We start from the raw sequence: 27,940 nt of genomic DNA on the forward strand, positions 1-27,940 counted from the left end.
TTCTGATTTACACCAACTCCTAGTTCCTCTTTCTCAGGTGGAGGCCTTCGAGAGCTCATGCCTCATTCAATGAGCAGTTGCCATCAACCATCAAGTATCTATTAGCTCTGAGTTGAGCAGATGGCATGTGTTAGGCTGGGGTAATGGGGGCACTGAAAGAGAAAGGCAGGCCTTCATTCTAACCATACACATATTCTCCAAACAGCACAGGGCAAACCAGAAGACGTGGGTCCAAGATCTGGGCAACTTGGGCCTGTGACTTCATCGCTCTATGACTTAGTTTTCCCATCTGTAAAATGGACTAAGCATCTCACACTTGTTATTTTACAGAACTGATGTGGGAATCAAATGGGATGATGGATGTGGAGGCCTTTGTAAACTCTGCCTTTCTCCATAATGCAAGCTTCTAGGGGTAGGTGGCAGGCGAGTGGGAAAATTCTCATCTCAACCCTTGCTGCACACATAGCTCTGGGGAAAAATGATGCCCTGGACTCATCTCCAGAATTGAATCGAATTCTTTTTCTAGACACAGTGCTACTTACATACTTGAATTCCTAGAGACCTCACGTCTCACAGTGGGGGGGTCCTTGAGACCCAAAGCGGCAAAATGGTGGGTTGTAGACACCCCAGTAAATTAGCAGCATAGTCAAACCTAAGATAAGTCCTCACCAGATGCTCAATACCTGCCATTTAGACATCACGTATTAAGCTTTCGGTCTATGCCAGGAACCCTGCTAGGTGCTGAGGATGCAGTAGTGAAAGAAATAACTTGTGCCCTCAAAGAACTCCTGATCCATTGAGGGAGACAGATACACAAGCAATTATAAAACAAAATGGCAATGAGGAGACAGAGGGGCACAAGGTGACATAAAGCTACCAATGGAGACACTTGGAGTCCCCAGAGGTGCAGCGTTCCCCAGACCATGTACCACCCACTTCATGATTAACTGACATACCAGCTCCCTCTGTTACAAGGCTGTTTAGTTTTGAAGGCTCCTCAAGCAATGTTGGTGGACGGTCAGATTTGGAAGCTGCTAGTGAACAAAAAAGTTACGGGTGTTGAGAGAAAGGAGAACCTGTGGATTAGGGTCAACAGGAAGGAAAAGCCTTGAAGGAAAACATGGGAATCTGAGAAGTAGAAGGGACCCAGGCCAAGGGGAGATGGTAAAGAGAATTGAGTGGAGAAGAGTGAAAAGGAGAAAGGGCAATGAAGGATAGAGGGGGAGCTGGTATGTCAGTTAATCATGAAGTGGGTGGTACATGGTCTGCGGAACGCTGCACCTCTGGGGGACTCCAAGTGTTTCCATTGGTAGCTTCATGTCACCTTGTGCCCCTCTGTCTCCTCATTGCCATTTTGTTTTATAGTTGCTTGTGTGTGTATCTGTCTCCCTCAATGGATCAGGAGTTCTTTGAGGGCACAAATTATTTCTTTCACTACTGAATCCTCAGCACCTAGCAGGGTTCCTGGCGTAGATCGAGAACTTAATACATGATGTCTAAATGACAGGCATTGAGCATCTGGTAAGGACTTATTTGAGGTTTGACTATGCTGCTAATTTACTGGGGTGTCTACAACCCATTATTTTGCCTCTCTGGGTTTCAAGCCCTGGGGTGTCTACAACCCATTATTTTGCCTCTCTGGGTTTCAAGCCCTCCCCATTACCTGCCCCCCACCCTGCTGTGAGATGTGAGGTCTCTAGGAATTCAAGTGTGTAAGTAGCACTGTGTCTAGGAAAGGAATTCAGTGAGGTATCAGGCTCAAATAATTAGAACACATTAATTTAGGTCAATGCTTCTCAAACTTTAATGTGCATACTAAGGTATCTGGAGACTTTGTTAAAATGCAGATTCTAATTCAGTAGGCCTGGAGTAGGTCTTGGCATGCTGCATTTCACGCAAGCTCCCAGATGATGTCAATGTGGCCTGTCAGCAGAGTTCGCTTTAGCATGCATCAAGAGTATACTTCCAGGTGAGACCAATACTGCAGGGTTTGGACTCTCACCTGGAGTAGCAGGTGGTTAGGCTATGTTCATATGATGCCAAAATGACCTGCTGAAAATGTCCCACTCCAGATCCTGAAATAATGATTGTTTTTTCATTCTTGGCAGAGATACTTTGTTGGCTAGAATTATAGGATTTAGGTCAACCACATCTGGGCTCAAATCCTATTTCCATCCTTTCCTAAATACTTGATTTTAGGCAAGTAACCTGAAAATCTTAGCCTCCGTGTGCTATTCTGTCAAATGGGACCACAAATTCTATCACAAGAAGTATAAGTCATAGGGCATGAGAATTGATATGAGGATGCAGGTAATGCAAAAGCATACGGTTGATGCTCAGTACATGCTAATTCTCTTCTTATTGACTCAGCAACAGAGGAAGTAAAGAGATTTCAGGAACTACAGGTTTCTTTTTCTTTTCACATTGAGAAAGGAAAGTTTAGCTGTAGAGGAAACGCTGTACGTTTCACTTCCTTTCTTTAGGGAACATAAAACCCCCAGGTGTGTCTTAGTACAGGATCAGTAAGAAAGACATAGTAAAAGTGAAAAATTCTCAGAGGGAGCTGAATCACCACTCCTCAGGGAGAGGCAACCACCCTGTGAGGCTTTGTGAGGAAGGTGGTCTGGACAGCTTGGGGGAAATACCTAGGAAAAGACAAAGACTTAGGAACTCCCCGGCTCAAAACACAAGGCTTCTTTCTTCAACACGCCATTCTCAACACTGAACTGACTCTTCTTGGGCTTATCTTCAGACACATTCTATTTATATGATGAGGGTAAAGGAATCAGAACAACTTCATATCCTGGCCCTCTGAGTGGTCAAGTATGAGCACAGGCATTGCTCTCTGACGTGAACATTTATTTATTTAGAGACGGTGTCTCACTGTCATCCAGGCTGGAGTGCAATGGAGAGATCTCAACTCACTGCCACCTCCACCTCCCGAGTTCAAGTGATTCTCCTGCCTCAGCCTTCTGAGTAGCTGGGATTATAGGCACGTGCCACCACACCTGGCTAGTTTTTATACCTTTAGTAGAAATGGGATTTCACCATGTTGTTCAGGCTGGTCTCAAACTCCTGACCTCGTGATCCACTTGCCTTGGCCACCCAAAGTTTTAGCATTACAGGTGTGAGCCACCGTACCCAGCCGACTTGGTCTTTACTGTGGTCCCTTTCAGTAACCTCCAGAATCACTTCTTAGTTCTAAATAACAAGCTTCAAGGGCCTGGGGTGGTTTTCAGTGACTTGCCATCAGAATAGTTGGGATTAGCCTTTGTCAATCTTCCACTGTCCCTTTTGCACGTGTCTTCCAATTTCCGGAGGCCTATTATGCTCAAGCTCACCCTGGGCTATTCTAATGACATCATTCTGGGACTTTGATCAATAGCCCCCCCGGTCAGGTGTGTGCATGCTTTGTATTTAGCTGTCCTGTACTCTACATTTGCTAATCCTAGCCAGGAGTTAAGAAAACAATCTGATTAAAGATGTAATCCTGTGACCATCTGCTTGATTTATCACTCCCAGAAAGAATTTGCATTTTGAAAAAGGAGCTTCTTAAAGTAAATGAGTCTTTAATTTTGTGGGTTTGTACAATAACTGCTCATTATACATATTGGGGAAATTCAAAATCATGCAAAGGTGCAGGCCTCAAAGTTTTGCATTTTAAAGGCCTCCATTAGGCTTTGACCATGTAGTTTAAAAACCTTCACAGGTGATTCTGTTGTACAGCCAGAGTTGCAAACTCCTGGTTCCTTTTTTTTTCATCTATTCTTGACCTAAACATCCATCAATTATCCATAGCTGTGTAATAATACACCCTAAAACTTAATGGATGAAATACAAAATAACAGTATTTCTCATGATTCTGCAGGTTGCTTTGGCTCAGCATGTAGCCCTTCTCTGTCTAGTAGTGTCAGTTGAGTCACTTTGGCTGTATCCAGCTAGTACCTGGGCTGAGATGGAAGATCTGAGACTTCCTTCACATGGGCAATGCCTCATTCTTTTCCATGTGGCCTCTCCATGTGGCTGGCTTGTGTTTTTTCACAGCATGGTAGTCTCAGGTTAATCAGATTTCTTGGATGGTGGCTGGCTTTAAGAACAAAAGCAGAAGCTGCCAAACTTCTTAAAGGATAAACCTAGAACTGGCATAGCATCATTTCTACTACATTTTACTGACCAAAACAAGCCACAAGTCCACTCCAGGTTTAAGAGAATAAGAAGCAGACTATAAATTTTGGTGTGCAGAGTATCATGTCCATGGAGGAAAATAATCAATTCATGGCATTATCTTTGGAGACTATTTACCATAACATCTTCCTTCAATTTGCTAAATAATATCAACATGCAGCATAACACCTTATCTCTGAAGAATGTCAATCGTCATGATATAGGAGTTAAGAATAAATTATTTAGGCAGATAGTGAGGATACAGGAGTCCTTGGTAAGGTTTTCCTTTTACTGAAAAGCAGTCCTCAAATTATTTTCTTTTCTAACAAGAGAGCTTCAGACATAGATAAGCAAGCTGGAAGCTTGCACCAGTGAATACCAGCAGTTGTGCCAATAGGAAAAGTCTACCTGGGACTAGGCATGTTCAAAATAATGGCTCCATCTTCGCTTCTCTTTGCCAAATCAAATGTAGAGTAAGGAGAAGACAATATGGCCCTGGCCAGGCAAAGACCCCATTTACATAATAATATTAGGGTGGGGCGACCAGCCTTTCCCCCTGCACTATGTAAACATCACACCTGGTTGAACCAGTGTGTAAGCCCTACATAAATCCAACACTGCCTCCTCAAGTCTGCCTATAAATTCTGGTGCTGTCCACCAAGGGGCATTTTTTCCCCTTTTGGGAGCCCCTCTCTCTCACAAGGGAGAGAGCTGTTCTCCTTTCTCTTTCTTTTGCCTATCAAACTTCTGCTCCTAAACTCAGTCCTCATGTGCGTCTGTGTCCTTAAGTTTCTTGGCATGAGATGATGAACACCAAGTATTTCCCCAAACAATAAGGCTGCTTCACTTACAACAAACAAAAAAAGCACCAAACATCCATTTGGACCATATAAGTATTCAAGACCATCAGTGGTTCTCTTAAAAAAGATTTGAGGACTCATGGGGTTCCTCCCTCTCTAATATTGCTGTAGACGAGGCTCAATTGATCAATTCTAACTAGAAGAACCTCAAGGAATTGCTCCACATACATTTTTCAATTTCCAAAACCTCAGGGAGTTTTGTGGGAGGAGAGCATAACCAAATGGAACATGGGCCTTGAGCCTAACAGAAATGGTTTAGACTCCTAGATCTGCCAACTGTGAAACCTTTTGTAAGCTGATTCTCTGGGACTCTGTTTTGTCTTCAGAAAAGTGAACATGACATCTTCTATCAAGCTTTTTGTGAAAACTCAGGGTGATGACATTTGTAGATGCCGCGTGAACTGTTTAGCAAATGTTGTACCTCTTGCTACTAACATTTCTCTTTCGTGAAAGACATAACTTTGTAGAAATACTTAAGCTTATAGAAAAAAGAAAACATTTTGCAAACACTTTTGGGAAAAGGAGGAGAGAGAGAAAGCTATGTGTATGTTTAACAAGTAAGAGCATATAATTTAAAATGTGAAAGTTAATATGTTGAGTGAGTCACCCAAATGAATTCTCTCATATTGTTAAGCATTGAATGTAGTTTTAGCTCATTTTCCAGAACAATGATTCTACCTTCCTTGGAACATAGCTTCTAGGAAGTTTAGTGAGGAAGCTTTGAGAAAGTATCAGCACTCTAAGCCAGGTGGGCTGTAGAGTTAGCACCTGAAGCAACTGAGCTGGTTCAACATACACAAATCCATAAACATAATCCATCACATAAACAGAACCAAAGACAAAAACCACATGATTATCTCAATAGATGCAGAGAAGGCCTTCGACAAAGTTCAACAGCCCTTCATGCTGAAAACTCTCAATAAACAAGGTATTGACGGAACATGTCATAAAACGATAAAAGCTATATATGACAAACCTACAGCCAATATCATACCGAATGGGCAAAAACTGGAAGAATTCTCTTTGAAATCAGGCCCTAGACAAGGATGCCCTCTCTCGCCACTCCTGTTCAATATAGTATTAGAAGTCCTAGCCAGAGCAATCAGGCAAGAAAAAGAAATAAGGGGTACTCGATTAGGAAAGGAGGAAGTCAAACTGTCGCTATTTGCAGACAACATGATCATATATCTAGAAGACCCCATCTTCTCAGCCCAAAATCTTCTCATACTGATAAGGAACTTCAGCAAAGTCTCAGGATACAAAATCAATGTGCAGAAATCATGAGCATTCCTATGTAGCAATAGCAGACTAACAGAAAGCCAAATCAAGGGTGAACGCCCATTCACAATTGCTACAAACAGAATAAAATACCTAGGAAGACAACTAACAAAGGATGTAAAGGACCTCTACAATGAGAACTACACTGCTCAAGGAAATAAGAGAGGACACAAACAGATGGAGAAACATTCCATGCTCATGGTTAGGAAGAATCAATATTGTGAAAATGGCCATACTGCCCAAAGTAATCTATAGATTCAATGCTATTCCCATCAAGCTACCAATGACCTTTTTCACAGATCCAGAAAAAAACACTTTAAACTTCATATGGAATCACAAGAGAGCCTGCATAGTCAAGTCAATCCTAAGCAAAAAGCACAAAGCTGCAGGCATCACACTGCTGGACTTCAAATGATATTACAAGGCTACAGTAATCAAAACAGCATGGTACTGCTACCAAAACAGAGACATAGAGCAATGGAACAGAACAGAGGCCCCAGAATCAACACCACACATTTACAACCATCTGATCTTTGAAAAATAAGACAAAAACAAGCAATGGGGAAAGGACTCCATGTTTAATAAATGGTGTTGGGAAAACTGGCTAGCAATGTGCTGAAAGCAGAAACTGGACCACTACCTGTCACCTTACACTAAAATTAACTCCAGATATATTAAAGATTTAAACATAAAACCTAACAGCATAAAAACACTAGAAGAAAACGTAGGCAAAACCATACAGGACATAGGCATAGGAAAGGACTTCATGACTAAAACAGCAAAAGCAATGGCAATAAAAGCTGAAATAGACAAATGGGATCTAATTAAAATTCAGAGCTTCTGTGCAGCAAAAGATACCATCATTAGAGCAAACTGGCAACCAATAGAATGGGAAAAAATTTTTCCAATCTACCCATCTGACAAAGGGCAAATATCCAGAATCTACAAAGAACTAAAACAGATATACAAGAAAAAACAACCCCATTCAAAAGTGGGCAAAGGATATGAACAGATACTTTCCAAAAGAAGATATATATGAAGCCAACAAACATATGAAAAAATGCTCATCATCACTGGTCATTAGAGAGATGCAAATCAAAACCATATTGAGATACCATCTCACACCAATTAGAATGGCGATCATTAAAAAATCTGGAGACAACAGATGCTGGAGAGGATGTGGAGAAATAGGAACACTTTTACACTGTTTGTGGGAGTGCCAACTAGTGCAACCATTGTGGAAGACAGTATGGCAATTCCTCAAGTACCTAGAAATAGAAATTCCATTTGACCCAGCAATCCCATTACTGGGTATATACCCAAAGAACTATAAATGGTTCTACTATAAAGACACATGTACACGTATGTTCATTGCAGCCCTGTGTACAATAGCAAAGACCTGGAACCAACCCAAATGCCCATCAATGATAGACTGGACAAAGAAAATGTGGTACATATGCACCACAGAATCCTACACAGCCATAAAAATACAATGAGTTCGTGTCCTTTGTAGGGACTTGGATGAATCTGGAAATCATCATTCTCAGCAAACTGACACAAGAACAGAAAGCTAAACACTGCATGTTCTCACTCATAGGTGGGTCTTGAACAATGAGAACATGTGGACTCAGGGAGAGGAGCATCACACACTGGAGGCAGTTGAGGTGGGTAGGGGAGAGATAGTGGGGGGTGGGGAGGGTGAGGAAGATGGGAAGGGATAACATGGGGAGAAATGACAGATATAATATGCATCTAAAATAAAATAAAATAAATCTGGAAACCATCATTCTCAGCAAACTGACACAAGAACAGAAAGCCAAACACTGCATGTTCTCACTCATAGGTGGATGTTGCACAATGAGAACACGTGGACTCAGGGAAAGAAGCATCACACACTGGGGGCAGTTCAGCAGGGGGTAGGGGAGAGACAGTGGGGGTAGGGAGGGTGGGGAGGGTGGGGAGGGATAACATTGGGAGAAATGCCAGATATAGTATGCACCTAAAGTAAAAAATAAAAAAAAAATAAAGAAGAATGGATTACAAAAGATGGGCAAGATGCCTGGAATTTCACACCTATATCATCTCCTCTGTGGTAAAGGGGAAATCCCAGGATCCCGAGCTACCCTTGATATACCAGTATATCCTTGACCTATTAGAGCAAAGCCATAGAGAACAATGACTACATTATTTCCCAAGACACCCTTTGATCCAGTTTAGAACACTAGTTTTCCATTCTTCAGTCTAGAATGACACTATTATATTTCTAACAGAGATTCTTTCAAACCTATAGCCTGGTCGTTAAGAGGAAAGAAGAATCCCAATGATCTGGGGCCCCTAAATAGAAATTAAGAAGCCTTTTCCCATTCCCAAGATTTCATTCTTGAGGCTAAGAGACGGCTAGCTTAAAGACTAGAAGGTAGATAAGTGAAATAGGTTATTGTCTACTGTGTGATGGCTACTATGCTGGATATCTCACAATATTTTTCTCATTGTATACTTTTACAACTCTGCAATGCAGATATTATTACTTCTATTTTATAGACGGACAAACTGAGACTTAGAGAGTTGCTCAATTGGGGAAGGAGAAGTTCAAAACCTGAAGCATCTAATCAGAGTCTTCTTATGTAAGAGTAAGATGAACAATTCAGAAATGCAAGAAAAAACAGTTTCACCTGTCTCAGAATATGATTGAAAAACCTGACAGATATTTCCAAAAGATACACTTAATTTGAGTCATTTAAATAAGGTTGTGTTTTATATATGCAATGAACTACAAAGAGAGAATATTAACTATTCTCTTACGTCTAAGTAACAATTTTTAAAATACAGTCTGTATTTGATTGGAATGAAAAATAACTTTAAAAACTACTCCAGGGTGGGATCAGGGCTCACACCTATAACCCAGCACTCTGGAAGCATAACTGTAGTCTCCAAGGTGGGAGAATTACTTGAGGCCAGGAGTTTTAAACCAGCCTAGGAAACACAGTGAGACCCCCATCTCTCCAAAAAATTTAAAAGTTAGCCAGATATGGTGGCATGCATCTGTAGTCCTATTTAATTGGGAGGTTGAGATGGGAGGATCACATGAGCCCAGGAGTTTGAGGCTACAGTGAGCTATAATTGCACCACTGCACTCCAGCTCGGGTGTCTAATATACACACTATGACAGAAATACAAAACATTAGAGCATTAATAAACTGACTTGAAGATAGTAAATAAAGGTTTTTCAGCATTTCCAAGATGCATGGGCAATAAAGAGCTGGAAAGACCTGTATTTTTCCTCCTTGCCTTTTGTGGCCAGAAATGGTTGACTCCTGGTTCACACTCAGGATTCATTGTGTGCGATGGCTAGGTCATAATGACATTTTTCCACTTTCAGAACAGTTCTGTAAATTTTCCATCAATCCCAAGTATAAAAGATTCAAAGAAAGATGAGGAGACTAAAACTAAGAGAAGCAAAATGACCGGTCCGAGAGAAGAAACTAAAATTGAACCCAAGAGGCTTTATTAAACTTGGTTTATGTATATCAGACATGGTTTTCTATAATCTATGAAGTATATTTTATTGTTATCCTCATACTTCCCAACAATGATGCTAAGCCACAGAGATGTTCAGCTACCTGCCAGGGTCACACAGCCAGTGATCTGCCTGACGCTGCAGCCCATGCTTGCAAACACTCCCCTCAACCATTTCCTAATACCTGCTGGACTCTCTGGACTCTCCTGATATGCTCCCCTCCACCTCTCTGCCTCCCACGATGTGCCCTCACATTTCCTTGCTGGCCCATGAGCTGTGAAACACATTATGAACTCATAGTCTAGGAGGGGCATGGACTTGTGAAAAGAAAACACCACACTCCCCTTCCTCAGCTATACTGTTCTTTCCTTCAGCTGATATTTCTCAGGTTATATAAATGGAATGTTATACAAATGTTTCCGCCATGAGTTTCCTTTCAAAAGATGAATAAAAGAATGAGGCATTTTGTTTTCCTTTGTTCCCTGGTAGCACCTATGTTAAGAATTTGTGCTTAAAACATGACTCACTAATTCTTGGAGCAGAGTACAAGGAAGTGAACAGACCTAATAGCTCGGTGAGATGTAGACTTGAGCTTGTGTGGGAAAGAATCAGTTGGAACCACTTAGATGAAGTTTCATTCAAAAACAATCCTCCCCGCCCTTACCCCTTCCCCAACAGCTCCCAACATGACTATGTTGTTTAAGAAGCCCATTGCTTTCTTGTATGACTGTCAACTATTTCAGGCAAGTGATATCTAGTTCTTCTAGAAGTGGGTGCATGCTGAATTGTTAGGGTTTATAATTATTAACTGAATCACTGCTTTGTTGTTCAGTAGGCAGTTTGGATTTTGGAATGGTTATTTACAGAACAAAGGCAGGAGAAAAGTGGTTTAAATGCAGCACAGAGTAAATAAGTTGAAAAGTACCTAATTTTTGTAGCTTTAAGCACAATAGGCTTTCAACTAAACTCATTGCATTTTAATTCCTCCAGTCTATGCATGTTATGGGCAGAAAATATCCTTTCTGTTGGAATGGCGAGATCCAACTCTTAATGCACAGAAAGACATTTTTGGAACCTGCTTTCTAGAAAGCGACCTATGTGGGCAACCCCTACTTCACCAGCCCCTTCAGCTCCAGTAATCTGATTGTCCAGAATATTCTCATTATAATTCACTGGCACATAGGAGCTGCACAAATATCAGTGAGTCAGCGTGCTGGCTACTGGGGATGCACAAGTAGGCTACTTAGGTGCTCAGGATGTTTTCTTTGGAAGGATCCCTTCTAAATAATGTCTTTTCTTTGCATGAGACAATGAGGAATGGGAAGTCACTCTGGGTGTGACTGTTTATCTCTCTTCTTTCATATTTATTGCTCAATTCCTTAAAAAACCTAAATCCTGGAGTGAAGAGGCATTTAGAGAATCAGCTAGGCCTCTCCAGAGGCTGACAAAACTTTCTCCCAGTAGGCTCTGCTATGTAGCCATCAGATCCCAAAGCTATCAGGGAACGTCTGCTATTTTCTCCTGCTAACTGTTGCGTAGACTGGCAATCAGGCTCACCACCAAGTTTTGCTTCATTATCAAAATGTTATTACACCTGCACTGATTTAGGACTCAACAGTACCAACCCCACCAACATTGGTACAACTACCTTTATCATCAGTATCATCACCACCATCGGTAACATTCCCACCAAGAACTACCATCGTGGCTACTAACCAGTGCCACCTCTACAGCCACGGCCATCATCACTACCTTTATTTAATTCAGCAGTTATTTACTGAGCCATTATTTACTCAGTTATGCACTGAAGATATCCAAACACTATACTAGTGAAACCAGTCCAGTTGCTTCATAGAACTACTGTTTAAGGGTTTTTTGAATAAATATAAAAATTGACTCTCCTGGTCTAAAAATTTAAAACTTACTCTTGCCCCATCTGAATTCTCTTCTCAGGAAACTGACTCTCAGGCAAGGGACTGAAACTCACCAGATCACCATGTACAGATAATAAGACCTCAGACCCCTCATTCACCATGATTGCTTCTTTACCACTCTCTAATTCCTTCCTTTATGGAGCTACATTTCTTCCCTGCTACATAAATCCCCAATTTTAGTCAGACAGATTTGAGACTCATCTCCTGTCTCCTTACCTGCAGTGTCCAGATAAAGCCTTCCTACCTGGCAACACTCTTCTCATTTAAGAAATGGGTGTAATCCCAGCACTTTGGGAGGCCGAGGTAGGTGAATCCTGAGGTCAAGAGATCGAGACCATCCTGGTCAACATGGTGAAACCCCGTCTCTGCTAAAAATACAAAAAATTAGCTGGGCATGGTGGTGTGTGCCTGTAATTGCAGCTACTCAGGAGGCTGAGGCAGGAGAATTGCCTGAACCCAGGAGGCGGAGGTTGCGGTGAGCCGAGATCACACCATTGCACTCCAGCCTGGGTAACAAGAGCGAAACTCCACCAAAAAAAAAAAAGGGCTGGCCCAGCGCGGTGGCTCACGCCTGTAATCCCAGCACTTTGGGAGGCTGAGGTGGGTGAATCCTGAGGTCAAGAAATTGAGACCATCCTGGTCAACATGGTGAAATCCTGTCTCTACTAAAAATACAAAAAATTAGCTGGGCATGGTGAAGCATGCCTGTAATCCCAGTTACTCAGGAGACTGAGGCAGGAGAATTGCCTGAACCCAGAAGGCAGAGCTTGCAGTGAGCTGAGATCTCACCATTGCACTCCAGCCTGGGTAACAAGAGCGAAACTCCATCAAGAAGAAGAAGAAGAAAGAAGAAGAAGAAGACGAAGAAGAAGAAGAAGAAGAAGAAGAAGGAGGAGGAGGAGGAGGAGGAGGAGGAGGAGGAGGAGGAGGAGGAGGAGGAGGAGGAGGAGGAGGAAGAGGAAGAAGAAGAAGAAGAAGAAGAAGAAGAAGAAGAAGAAGAAGAAGGAAGAAGAAGAAGAAGAAGAAGAAGAAGAAGAAGAAGAAGAAGAAGAAGAAGAAGAAGAAGAAGAAGAAGAAGGAGAAGAGGAGGAGGAGGAGGAGGAGGAGGAAGAAATGGACTGAGATGTAAGAAGAAGAGGAGGAGGAGGAGGAGGAAGAAATGGACTGAGATGTAGGGCTGTTTGAAGGCAGACAGTTTCTGTTTGGGGAACATTCATATTTGTTCCTGGACTTCGAACCTGATATCACCATTTCCTCATATTACCACCATTGCAATATGTTCTTTTGCCCATACCTTGCCAACTCTACACATTCAACTATAATAAGATACATAAAAGGATCATATGCTTGAAATATTCCTTAAATCCATCTGGATTATCAAACTGCAATGATAGATTTTTATCTAAAAGTCTTTTAAACTCAGGTAGAAGACAGAGATGAGATTTTCTTATGATTTTTCTAGTGAACCCAGTCCTACCTTGATGAAGGGTATTCTGATTATTTACAGCTATATTCAAATTATTTTTAAAACTCAGTGACTTAAAATGTAACCATTTCAAGATATCTCTATTGTGTGGGTGAACATTTTAAGATGCATCTAGAATTTCTTCCTTTTTCCTTTCCACCTTAACTACGGTGGTCACAGATGCTCTACTGTGTGTATCTAAAATTTAGGTAGAACTAGGGTGCCTTTTTCTTGTGTTCCAAGCAAAACCAACCACAAGGTAATTTAGTGGCACTCTGCTTGCAGATGGGCTGATCTCAGGGTTTCAAGGTGGTTTCACTCACACATCTGGTGCCTTTTTCATAATGGATAGCACAGCTGAAGGCTAATCAAGCATTTATTTCATCTTGTATCTACTCTGCATGGCTGGCATGGACTTTGTGACAGCATGAATCCCAGTGGCTGGGATTAGAAAGTGTTCCAAGAAAAATAATCTATTCCAAGAAACCCAGGACAAAGAGAACATATATTCTAAGAAACCCGAGAAGAAGTTTCAAGACTCCTGGTAACCTAGCCTTGGAAATCCCAGAATGTCACCTCGACTGCATTACATTGATCAGTTGTGTACCTGAGACCAACCCAGGTTTTAAAAAATGTTCACTCTTTTCTGGGGGTTACATGTGGTAATTTAATACATTTGTATAATTTGTAAAGATCAAATCAATGTACTTAGAATGTCCATAACCTTAAATATTTGTCCTTTCTTTGTGCTAGATACACAGACTACCCCTCCTGAGGGAAGAAATAGCAAGGAGTCTGTGGCCATCGTTAATATATCATAGAAGGAATAGCAAGAACAAAGTTGAGGAATGAGGAAAAAGGTTCATTCTTTCAGAGAACTGAGTCATTAAGTTAGGGTGAATTATCAAGTTTATGGGAGTTGAATCTAGAAAGGTAAAATAAAAGGCTTAGGAGACAGGATTGACACTGCTGTACTTAAAGAAGTGGGAAATGGGAGAACTGATAAGAGGATGTGAGTGACTATACCAGAGAAGATGTGGGTATTGGTGAGGGGAGGTGCTGAATGGTGGGGATGGGGAATGGGTTGGAGGTGGGAGACACTGAAGTAAGTAGAGAAGCCCACCAAAGCAGAGGCAACTGGAAAAGTCATGAGGAGAATTTCCCCAGGTCCAAACCATATGTTGCTGGGGTAAGAAAGGAATAGATAGAAAGAGAATTTCCAAGATACAATTTATGTATATATCATTATCATCTGTAGTGTTGTTCATTATGAGACACTGTCCTAGTGACCTGCAGAGTGTAGGAGGATAGGTGACCATCCAGAAGTTTCTAAAATGGGAAAGTAGACCTGGAGAAAATGTTGCAACCAAGATTATAAGGCCCATTACCAGATCCAATCACCAGAAAATAATTTCTAAAGCAAGAATATTAGGTCATATCAGTACTTGAAAGAGTTGTCGGGGCTAATTAGTTCATTCATGTAACAATAATTTATTATATGCTACTAACTACCATCACTATATTTTAAGCTGAGGGTTCGATTGTGAATAAGAGAAACTAATTCCCTGGCCTAATGAAGCTCGCATTCAATGGGGAAAACAAGGAACATATATGTCAAAGTAAAAATTTATAATATCGCTCAAAAAGTGCTAAGAGCTCTGAAGACAGTAAAGAAGGGTGACTGATAGGACTAAGCCGGCAACATTTAGGGGTGATCAGGGAGGAATCCTCTGAAGAAAACACATTTGATCTGGAATCCAAATGGCAAACAGAATGAAGAAGGTAAATAATTCATAGAAGAGCATGTCCATGTCTTCTTCCACAGCAAGTGCAAAGACCCTAGGAAAATGCCATAGTTGAGCTGGCACCTTCCACTGGCCTTAAGTGAGGGGTGAGCGATACAGATGAAAGGAAAGGGACAAAAGCAGAGAAAACCAGTTCAATTAGAAATTCATTTATTTGTCTACCCATTGATCCCTCTATTGATCCATTTATTCATCCATCCATCCATTCATCTATTCAACATACGTGTTGGGTGCCCTTTGCATACCAGGACTGTACTGGGCATGGGAACTGCAGAGATGAAAAGATGAACAATATCTGAACTTGAGAGACTCATCTCACTCTATGAGATGAACTGGCATGTGACTGAAAACTCATTGTATTGGTAACAAAACTAAAATAGAGAGCTTAATGATTTAACCTGATACCACCCAAGTGGTTAGTGGTTAGTGGCAGGGCTTAGGCATTTTATCTTCCTTCCTTAATCAGGGAAAACCATTACGTATGACCTATTTTTTCAAATGCTCTTCCTCAGTGGGGCAACAATTAGAGTTTATCTATTGCTAGTGCTTACCATTTTAGGCTTCTGTAATTAGAGTATTTTAAATTAGTGTTATTTTAATTTTACTTATCTCCTGAGACATTACAGAGGATGAATAGCAAATGAAATAATGTACATAAAAACACACTGTAACTCGTAAACCATCATGCAGATGTGTGTTATGTACAGTTGTATATTTGAGGATATTGCTTTATGCATTAGTACTGCTTCCTCCTCAGGGATGTCTCCAAAGAAATTCGGAGTAAAACAGACTTATGAATTGATGCTTTAAACACATTTTACAGTTTCTTTAAACATAAAATTGACTCATAGTAGGTGCTTAATAAATATTTGTTCAAAGAATGCATTAAGATGGAATATTCAGAGACATAGACACAGTGTAGCAGGTCTCAGTGTGGCTACTTACTGTGCAAAACATGCCAATTTGTGAGTGCCTATTCACCTTAAGGAAATTCTCTGATTTCACTGAATCATTTGTAGACAGAATTACTATTATCCTTCTTGGGAACAAAAACCATATAGCTCAGGGAAGGAAGATCACATGTTTAGGAGAACTATCTGGGGACAGATTATCCAAAGTGTTAATTATTATAATTATTATTTTTAAGTTGGTTTTAAAGTCCTGTATGACATAATATCATGTTCTCTTTTTGTTTCTCCAGCTGAGCTGATGATCCTTTAAATCAAAAACTACAACCATCTGTCTTGATCTAGAGACTATTCAATGGTTGATTTTCCAGGATTTGGAGCCAGGCTGTCTCGGTTCAATTACAGGCATAGGCTCTTAGACCTGCGTGACCTTGGGTTCGATTCTTAACTGTTCTGTCCCTAACCAACCTTTCTTCCTTCCTTCCTTTTTCCCTCCCTCCCTCCTTCCTTCCCTCTCTCTCCCCATTCCCTCCCTTCCCTCCCTCCCTCCCTCTCGTTCTTTCTTTTTCTTCCTTTCCTTTCTTTTCCTTCCTTCCTTCTTTTCTTCCTTCTTTTTCTTTCCTTCTCTTTTTCTTTCTTTCTTTCTCTTCCTTTCCCTCCCTCCCTCTCTCCCTCCCTCTGTCTCTCTCTCTCTCTTCTCTCTCTCTTTCGTTCTTTCTTGTGAAAGAAATTATAAGTAGTATATGCCTCATAAAATTGCTGGAAGGATTACATGAAATAATTTGGGTAAAGCACTTAGAACAACACTTATCTTAGCTGGTATGTGTCTACTTACTTTGACCTTCCATTGGATTATAAAAGCTAGAGAACAAGGGTTCTGTCTTTTCTCGCCAATGTTTTCTTCGGTAATGGGACTAGCGTGAGGTGAGAAAAGCACCTGACTGGCTGCAAAATTATGTGAGAGCATGCGGGAAACAAAAAAACATAAACACCCAAGATAAATAATATTTTGTTGTGGTGCTTTTAAAAATCAAAATTCATGCAAATATTCCATTGTGAACATAATATTTTAAATAAGCCTGGATTTGTACTAATCATTATGTAAGTCCATTTCATATGGTCAAGAGAAGTTGTCAAACAGCAAATTCCCCAAATGAAAATGATAAGCAAGAAGTTGATTTTGAATATGTCAGTGAGTTTTCTTATCAATAAAACAGGAAATTAAAATCATAATAAGTTCATTTTATATAAATAAAGTATTTAATCTTAAAATAATGTATTGAGTTTTAGTCTACCTACTTTGATACTTCAATATCCTTCAATGATTTTAATGTTTTTTTAAATAGAAAAATTAATAAGAGACATTAATGGCCAACAAATATATGAAAAATACTCTATTTAATCATGAGGGAAAAGCAACAATACCACAATGGGATATTACTTTAAACCTGTTAGAATGGCTGCTATTAAAAAGACAAATGATAAAAACTGTTGATGAGGAGGTGGAGAAAGAAACACCTGACACCTGTACATTGCCAGGGAGAATGTAAATTACCAGAGAAATTTTGGAAATTTGGAGTTTCCTAGAAAAAGAAATTACTAAAAATAAAATTACCATATAATTCACAATCCCACTTATGGGTATGTATTCAAAAGAACTGAAATCAGTATTCAAAAAATTGAAATCAGTATGTCAAAGAGATATCTGCATTCTTATGTAAATTTCAACATTTTTCACACTAAGTTGTGGAAGCAATCTAAGTATCTAGGAACACATAAATGGATTTTCTAAAAGCATAGTATACATACACAATGGAATACTATACAGGCTTTAAAGATAAGGAAGTTCTCATATTTGTACCAGCATGGATGGAACTGGAGGACATTATGTTAAGGGAAACAAGCCAGGCACAGGAACGCAAATATTATACGATCTCACTTGCAGGTGGAATCTGAAAACATCAGTCTCCTAGACACAGAGAAAAGATATAGGTGGTTACCAAAGGCTGAGGCAAAAGGAAAGGAGGAAAAGGAAGATGTTGATTGAAGGGTACAAAGTTTTATTTATTGGAGAAATAAATGTTATTTCTTGGAGAAAAGATTTTAATAATCTATTGCACTGCATGATGACCACAGGTAATAACAATGTATTGTATATTTCAAAATTGCTAAAAATGACTTTTAACATTCTCACAACCAAAAATGATAAATCATGTATTAGTATATTTGGAGAGCAAAGCATTTGATCTCTGTCTATGTACCTACTATGGCCATTGGTTCAGGGAAGGTGTTTAATGAGTCATTGAGGCTGTAGGCTTTGATGCAAAGTACACACATTTGAGGATAGGCCACTGAGTTTGAGTCCTAGCTTTGTCACTAACCAGCTGTATAAATTTGGGCAAATGACTAACGGCCATGAGTCTCTTTCTTTTCAGTTCCAATAATAATGATGACAACAACAATAATCATAACGAAAATTTGTTGAAGGGTTACAATGCACCTGCATCACTGGGATGATTGAAACTCGACACAGGTGCTGTGGGGACCAGATGGGGTCAATGTATAGAGCACCTGCCATGTACAAGAAGCTTAAACATTGGTAAGGCAATTTTCCCCGTCACGGGTCTTCTAAGCCATAACTTTCTGCTGGGAATCAGAAGCGTGTTGCTTGCTCCTTTGGGTATTTGGCACGCATTGAACTTGGAAGAACGCAGTGCTTTGAAGAGCACTGTGGGAGTGCACCACAACCTGCATTCTCAAATGCCCATCTTCTAGCCTTCCTCCTGGCCCATTTGCAACTCTTTGGTCTGCTTTTGTGGTAGTCCAGTCCAGCTGGCCTCCATCCACATTCCAGTCTTTCTAAGGACAGTGGCAGCATTGTTGATGCCTGAGACCCACAGGACAAAGGGCTCATGTCCTCAGGATACCTGTGGCATTTCTGTCCCAGGACATTGTGCTATTCTCCTTATTGGTCCCACCAACACATGGGACTAGAGAGGAGAGAGGGCTGGGCAAAATGCACTGTGAATATAAATCACAGGGGACAGATGAATTGTTTGAATGTCTATTCTGATCGGGTTGTCTATAAAGGAAGAAGCATTTATGCTTGTTTTAAACAAGGTTCTCAACTTTCCCAGCTGCACTGGGGGACCTTGTTTACATTGACTTAATCATGTCACAGTCTTAGCATCTGAGAAGTCATCCATTGCTCAGGAAAAAACTTGTAATAATAACAGTTCTACACTTGATCTTAGCCAAAAGGCTGAGAAGCAATAATAATATCAGTTCCAATACCAATGCTTTCTAAATGTGTCTATCACCTTACAACTGTACATAATTACCATTCATCAAAAATATACCATGTTTTATGTGCTTGACAAAGGTTATTTCAAATACTTGCAAGAACAAAGTGTAAAGAGAATTAACATGCCTAGTTTAGAAATTTTATAAAGTATGGGACGCCGAGGCGGGTGGATCACGAGGTCAAGAGATTGAGACCAACCTGGTCAACATAGTGAAACTCCGTCTCTACTAAAAATACAAAAAGTTAGCTGGGCATGGTGGCGCGTGCCTGTAATCCCAGCTACTCAGGAGGCTGAGGCAGGAGAATTGCCTGAACCCAGGAGGCGGAGGTTGAGGTGAGCCGAGATCGTGCCATTGCACTCCAGCCTGGGTAACAAGAGCGAAACTCCGTCTCAAAAAAAGAAAAAAAAAAAAAGAAATTTCATAAAGTTTATATTTATTAAGTTGGATTTCCTTCACATAATCCAACCCATATTTATGTTATGAAGTTTGAATCAGAGCTTAAGTATGTCTGATTCTGGAGCAAAGTTCTATTTTCTTTCTATAGCACCTGTCCACAAACAGGTGATATTTGGTTACTAATGTTCTCATTAATAATCATAGTTTACATTACGTTTACTGAATGTTTTCTGTGTGTCTGGCTCTGTTGAAAACACTTCACATGTACTGCTGGCATCATTTATTGCCAACACTCTATGGGAAAGACATCTTATCCCATTTTCTCAGATGACCACACTGAGATAAAGGTACTCTTAGCAAGATTAAGAGCTGCTGTAAGTAGAGGATCTGCATTTGAATCAGGCACTCTATCATTGACCACTAAACTGTGTTGTTTCATGTTCCTTCTTTTTTGGATCTCATACTACCTATGAAAGAGAGCAAATATTATCAGTGCTTTCCAAGTCAGGACACTGAAGGAATTTACTTGCTTCATATTACAGAGCTTCTAAGTGAATGAGGAATTGCATCTGGGTCTCCTGGCTCCTGGTTCAGTGCTTGCTTCATTAGATCAGAATATGTCATTGAAGATGCTTCTTACCAGCCCTGTGCTTGGCACCTGGGTATGCCCAGCAGGTGCATAATAACATCTATGAGCTTTAGGACTTGGATGGGCCATGTAGCTTGGGCTCAGATGGAGGCTTCCTCTCCTGCTGGTGTGCTTTGCTGCTTCCTTTCACTCAACTCTTACAGCCTTGCTCTCTGCACTGCCTTGGCCTTCAGCATGTGCCTGGTTATTTCTTCTGCCTCCTTGAAGCTCATCAAGGGTTCTTGGAGGTTTCCTATGTTCCAGGTATCTTTTCAGTATAGCAATAATTTGACATCTGACTTGCTTTTGGCTGATTGGAGACCTTGTCTCTAATTGCTGGCCATAGTCTAGTAGGAAAAAACCTTGGGAATATCTCAACCAGCATTTTTCAGAATTTCCACTGTCTACTTTCTGCATACAAAGCATGAAAGACACAAGAGAATGTCTCCCTATGTCCTCTTGTATGTATCTTGTGGCCCTTCCAAAGAGAATAACATATGGCAAGATTCATAATAAATACCAACAGAGGCAAGAAAAGAGGGGAGATAAGTAACCTTTACTGTATGTCACTTGTGTGCCAGGCATTTTCATGTATACGATCTCATTTATTCAGACTACTCCTTGAGCTAGGAACAGTCATGTCTACTCCCATGTTTAAATAAGAGAAAACTAAAGTTCAGAAATAGTAAGAAAATTCACCTAGAACTGGTAGAACAGGGACCCATATCTAAGACTATGTCACCTTAAAACTAATGCTTTCATCATAAAATTGCTGTTTCTGGTAGTTCTATATGTTATACGTATTTACCATATGTGTGTGTATCATAAAAACTCTGAAGTTTTAACTGAAACAATTTTTCTACTCTTTGAGTTTGCATAAAGCTCACAGAGTTTTCTTTATAATTATATTATACATAGTTGTTCACAGAATGACTGTATTTCTTATTTTGGCAACAGTCGCAATTTCAGATAATTTCATTCAATACATATACCTAAAACTGATGAATTTGTATTGCACTATTGAACATTCATTTAAAAAAATTCATAAATTAACAAAATTCCCCGTTGAATTGTTCAGCTTGGTATGTGATTTGGAAACAGGTTGCACATAGCTATATACATGAGCATGGGTATACTAAATGCAATGTTTCTATCACATGTCTACATGTAAGTAAGCAATAATTGCAAAGTCATTCTGTTTTAATTGACATCAAATAGTATGGAGCACACTAATCATTAAGAAGTGACAAGATGTGAAATGTGCTTTGTGTTTCCAAAGTAAGTAAAATGCTGTTTTGAACTTAATACATGGTGCATGCACAACCTTCTCTTCTAATTTGTTTATAATCAATGGAGAAAATCTAATATGTAAAGCTTCAGCTCCATGCACACTTTTCCTTCCTCATATTCGGTATTCCATCTCAATTCTGCGCACACTATCCAGTACTTCCCTCTATCAATATTTTCTCAGGTTGTCCTCAGATAACCTCATTGCTGACTCAGACTTTTCGATACATACATTGTATATTAAGAATGAACCTCTTGTTCCAAGACCTTTAAGCCTTATATTTAAAGGAATGAGTACATAATAGCTATTTAGAATTAGTCTTTTAAATTACAAAAGTAATTCTCACTGATTTTCTAGTTCTGATCATCTAAACTGAAAGGGACATCTACTGTATCATCGAGAATCCTGTGAAAATTCTAACTTCAAGAGTGAACACTCATGAGTATCTATTATATGCCAGGTACCATGTTCTAAGCTGTTCAGTTACATTTTATCTATGGAGGCAACAATGATTATATGCTTTCTATATGTAGTGCATCATACTAGATGCAATGGAGTATTAGAAAACTATAGAAAAGTATTATTTCATCTGAAAAAAACTTTTCATTTAGTTACTTGGGGGAGAAGAGATTTAACATAGATTAAAAAGTAATTGTCAACTACTGGAAAATTCTTCCAGAAGGGAAATTTAAATTGGCTGTTCGTGGACAGAAGGGGAAACAAAGTTAAGTTGAATGTGGCCAGCGTGAAAGTGAATGAACAACTGAAACACAAGGTCACTGAGAACTGTCGAGAGACAATTTTACATAGATTTTTGTGGCACTACGATCTTCTCAAACCAGAATGGGTAAGTGAAATAGTACAGGCTTTGGAAACAAGCCAGTTTAAGCCTTTGCTCTGCTACTCAATATCTAAAGCAGTATCCGGTAAATTATTTAACCTCTTTAAACCTGAAGTGCCTAATCTGTAAAATGAATATAATAAGATTGTCTACACCAATTTGTCATTGTAAGAGATTAAATGACACAATCTGTTACAAATTGGTATGTCAATTTGTCTGTTTATAATTGTCAGATTATTTTGGCAAACAATGGCTGTGACAATAACAGTAAGGTGAGGTTGTGAATTTGTTCCCCAACAATCTTCCTTGTGGAAGAGATTTTTTGATTAAAGCAAGTCTCAGAAAAAATTCTGCCACTTGTGTACACATTTATTATTAAATAGGCCCCAAATATTCACACAGCCTATTCCCATAATCTTGGTGATTTCTCCCTCTGCATCCTTTTAGTTTCAATAAGCACCTTGCATGCAATCCTTACTCTGAGGTGCATAAAAGTTCAGCAAATTATCCAGTAAGATTAGATGACAGAGTCCTCCATTAACTGGAGGAGAAAGATGATCAAATAGAATTCTAGACCTAATTATGCCAGTGATGTTAGGGCTTGTCAATGTCATCTGCTTTATTCATGAAAGAGTAGAGTTGTCTTATAATATTTGTCAACTACACATCTGGAATATCATTTATTTCACCAATGAATTATTTCTGGCATTCTTATGCTAATCAGCAAACCCTATGATGCAGACATGGATAGTGCTGCTAAGCACTTCCACAATTTTATCTAGAGTGTGAACTCCTGGATACATCCCTACAAATTTGAACCAATCACACTATGCTGTGATTTCCTGATCTTTGTTTCTGCACTAAAATATGAGTTCCAGGAAGGCTTTTAAAATGTGTTTTATATACCACTGCAGTCAAATACAAAAAGCCAGCAACATAATCGGTGCTCAACAAATATTAGACAAGTTAATGAGCAAATTAATAAATGAAGAAATGTATCACTCTCAGGGTTTAAATTAAGACTAATGTAATGCATTTATATGCATATATTACTAATATATATTAGAGTAAGTTAGAAATAATATAGCATGTGAAGCATTTGACACATTGTGTGCATTGCTTTTCCCTCCTAATACAAACTCATTAAGTATCTCAGTCTTCTCTGCAACTTGTAAAACACAGACTTGAACAAATGAGATATCAGTTATATTATATTAGGATAAATGCACATTTTTATGCATCCATTTTCCTCATAAGTAAATTGGAGATAATACTTCCCATTTTATCTACCTTATTAAACTATTGTGATATTCAAAACACAATGAATATGACAAAATGTATAATGGGCTATAACATAAGACAATATTTGTAAAATATAAACCATGAAATATGTACATCACAACTGTCTGGATTACTTTGAAAATACTGAGTCCTGGGACTCTTCTCAAGATTTCCTAATGCATACCATGGCAAATATACCTTGAAATTTGCCTTTCAATAAAATCCTCAGATAATTCTTTTTCACTTTTTAAAATTAAAAAAATATATATTTTTATGTTCCCTTTTTTCAGTCCCTAGGTGCTTCACAAGCATATTTAATTTCTTAAATTACACTAAGAGATGTGAAGGGAGATAGTAGTGTTGTCTGCAATGCGGATGATGACAAGGTGAACCACAACAATGACTAGATCAGGAGCTCCATGAGGCAACAGAACAATGACTTTTGGCTTGCTATTGTAACCTTGGCACCTGTCCTATAATTAGTGCTCAATAAATGGCTTTTGAATGAATGATTTGATAGGGATTATGCTGTCTTTCAAACTCTCTTTGTGATACCCAGCACAGTAAAGGTGAGTTGTTCCTTGAGACAACAGATGCAGGTCAAGCACATGAATTTCTGTCTGTATCTTGCCAAAAGGAAGAGGATTTCCTTCTTGTGTTTTCTTCCTCTTCCATTTGAACAATGTCCACAAACTTGGAGAATGTATATAAACACATAGATTGTGTTTGCACGCCCAAATTTGGGTTGATAATGGCCACATTTCCTGCCTTATGAAACTGTCAGAATCCCTGTTGTCAAAGTTCTCTTTGTTCCCCAAGTACAATTCATTAACCTTCCTCAGAGCTGAGAAGGATGCCCAGGGGTCTCACCCTATATTGTTGGCCTTTGGCTGTCTTCTTCCAATAATTTCCCATAGCAGTTCAGAAAAATCAAGGAGGAGTTCCTTGGAAATTGTGCACGAAGTTGATGGCTTGAAGAGGTAGCTAACTGCCTAAAGAGTGGCTTGATTATTTTTACCAACACAAAATTAAGTGATCCAGGAAACTCTTATCCTGGTTTATAACATAAGCAGGAAACAGCTACAAACTTGTTGCTTATTATAAAAAATCATCCCCCAACCTACCTAAACACACACATATATGCATATATGTTACTGTGTGTCAACTTCCAGTGTGGAGCAGCTGGGAGGATCCTTGGGCTTGGCTTTAGGTAAATGTTCCAACTCATTACCCAAATGAACTGCCTGTGAAGCCACCTGCTCTCTTGTGTTAAGTCTTCTCCAGCAGACAGCATTGGACTAGAGGGCAGAGGGGTGATTGGGAACAAAAGGATAAATTCTGGGCCCTGAAGGGGCAATGGACCTCTTGATTGTTATTACCACCTGCCATCTGCACTGTTTTCTGGTTAGGTCAACTGCTTTCCATATATCTGTCTAGGCAAACTGGCAAGTCAATATGTTTCAAATGAGAGAAGAAAGCATACAAAACGCCACCTAAATTGAAGTCCTCACCATTTGACTGTCCAATTTTCCAGGCATTCCTACAATGAGTTGTCATCAGGACCCTGGCCTTGTCTTCCAGGAAGATAGTAATCTCGGCTCAGTCTCATAATTGATGGAAGTCCAAAGTTCTTCCTTGTTTTTATTTATTTCTAGGGGCTATACCCTCTCATGATTACCTTCTGGCTGAATCTTCTCTCTGTTTACACTAAGTCAAAGTGGTTGTAACAATAAGCTTCGATGAAAGTTTCCATAAAAAATACACTCATGTTGAGAATATGTGAATTTAGAACAAATTCTGGGAGATTTGAAAGTGCCAGGGAAGTTCACAGTACAGAATTTGCTGCATTTTGCCATTCATTTGTCTCATCTTTTCTTTTCTTAGCCAATCTCTACTGCCCTTTACCTCACCCCAGGGCTGAGACTGGTGGCACCAAACTTCTTTCCCTAGAATATATGAAAGGAACCCAGCTTTCCACAGGCCCTGCCACCATGCAGTCCTGTGAATGTCCAGAGCAGAAACACCCTAGTGTGAGTACCTGCTTGGAAAGCTGCTTTGGTTATCAATTATAACATGACCTTCGTTGTTACGATTCTTTTCCCTTCTAATCTTTATGACAATATTCCAAGTAAGCTGAAGAAACAGAACCAGAGAGGTGGAGCTAGTGGTCCCAGTTTATGTTACTGATAAGTGGTGGTATTGGGATTTAAATTTAAGCTAATGTTCTTTCTATTCTGCCATATCACATCCAGGCACAAGGTTGAAGAGGAGGCTTGAGAGATGATGAAAAAAGATTTAGTGAAGGTAAAATCTATGGTTCCAATTATTGGCGGGACCAAAAACCACTGATAATAAGACTTGCAATGCAAAGGGACCTCTATAAGGAGGAGATATCTGCTTAAGACAGCTCTGTCCCTCTCCTATGTGCCGTAGTCTCTTATTGCTATAGCCAATAACCACAAACTTAGTAGCTTAAAATAATAAAAGTTTATTATCTCACAGTTCAGGAGGCCAGACTCCCAAAATGGATTTCACTAGCTTAAAAAATAGGTATGTTTCTTAAAAAAGAATTACATTTAGTATAATATATATATATTCATATTGAGAATAATTTTATTTTTAGTGTAATTATCAATCACCATTATATTCCATAAACATTTATTGAACTACACATTTATTGACTACACATTGATCACTGTGTTTAGCACAAGGGTACAAATATAAGAAGACATTACCTCTGTCCTCAAGAATCTCATAAACTAGCATAAGAAATTTTATGACAAGAATATAAATAAAGTGCTATGAAAACTTTGTAATAGAGCTGTGTGTGAATGCAGGATATATGAGTGTATAACAGTATGTGTTTGCGATTTTGGCACTGGCTACCTTTCTCTATTATACTTTCATGTAGCATTGCCAGCCACTTGTACCGGCTCTGGAGACATAACAGTGAGCAAAATAAACAAGGTCCCTTGCCTTCATGTTGCTTACTTTTAAATTAACATAGTTGCAAGCCAGAAAGCACATAAACAAAACAATCCCAGACCTCCAGCACTATGAATGGCCTCTGAAAGGTAGACAACATTAGATTGAGTGATTAGGGGAAGTTCTTCTTTATTCCAACTAAGCAGAAGCCTAAAGGATGACAAAATTTAAGGGGAAAGCTTTTCTAGGGACTTTGCTGAGGAAGGTATTTGGGGATGACAGTAAACTTCCTTCAGAAGGTCATAAGAATGAATACAGCCATCCTCTGGGGCCACAACATTCGTTGAGTTGTGCTTCCCTTCCTGGGACAGATAAAAAGAAAATAATAATCACATGCTCTTACTGTCTACTCTTGTAGCCTCTGATGAGCCAGGCAAATTATGTACAACTTTGGATCATTAACAGTTCATTCATTTTCTACTGCTGCATAATGATAAATAACCACAAATGGTGGCTTAAAGCAATACCAGTTTGATATCTCATAGTTCTGTAGGTCAGGAGTCCGGCAGACCTACTTAGGTTCTCTGCTCAATGTGACACAAGGATGAAATCAAGGTATCACCAGGCATATAGTCTCCTCTCAAGCTAAGAGTCCCTTGTAGCTCTCATAGCTGTTGGACGAATTCAGTTCCTTATGGTTGTAGGACTGAGGCTCCCATTTTGTGGCAGGGACTGTCCTCAGTTTCTGGAGACTACTTCAGTTCCTTGTCATGCAGCTTCCTCTAAGTGCAGCTTCTCACATTTCAAATCTCTCTAACTCCAGGAAAGGCCCAGTCCCTTATAAAGCTCTCCTGATTATCTCAATCCCCCCTTGATAATCTCCCTTTTGGTTAACACAAAATCAATTGATTAGTAACATGACCATGAGAGTAATACCGGATCACATGAAAGATTCTTCTAGTGTTCATGGGGAAGAGGTTATAAAGGCTCTGAAGAAGAGGGACAGGGATCTTCAGGGCATCTTAGAAGTCTTCCCACCACAACCAATGAATATCCAGGCTGACCCCGGAGACCAGCCTCACATTTATCTGGCTGGTGAGATCAGGTTTCTCTGTATTAGTTTTCCTCAAGGTGAAGACATTCATGGCACAAACTGCCTAATTATATTAGTTCACTAGACTTATATGCTAATAAAGAATAATGCTAAGTGTTTACCATATGCCGGAAATCATCTTAAGAGTTTTAAACCATCTAATTCTTACAACAGTCCTTTAAAATACTATACATATTTTTATTTTACAGTTGAGAAAACTAAAGAAGTCATCTGAAAAAAGATGAGTAATT

At 39.4% G+C, this 27,940-nt stretch overlaps 1 long non-coding RNA gene and 1 pseudogene across 1 annotated transcript in view; one reads left to right on the plus strand and one right to left on the minus strand.

Moving 5' to 3' along the window:
* LOC128929911 (uncharacterized) overlaps positions 1 to 27,940 on the plus strand; it is a 110,486-nt gene that overhangs the window by 70,322 nt on the left and 12,224 nt on the right. The gene's annotated exons all lie outside the window — the stretch shown is intronic.
* LOC118148740 (U2 spliceosomal RNA) lies at positions 19,124 to 19,205 on the minus strand (annotated as a pseudogene).

Source organism: Callithrix jacchus, chromosome 16 (assembly GCF_049354715.1).
Source record: "Callithrix jacchus isolate 240 chromosome 16, calJac240_pri, whole genome shotgun sequence".
Classification (NCBI taxonomy): Eukaryota; Metazoa; Chordata; class Mammalia; order Primates; family Cebidae; genus Callithrix; species Callithrix jacchus.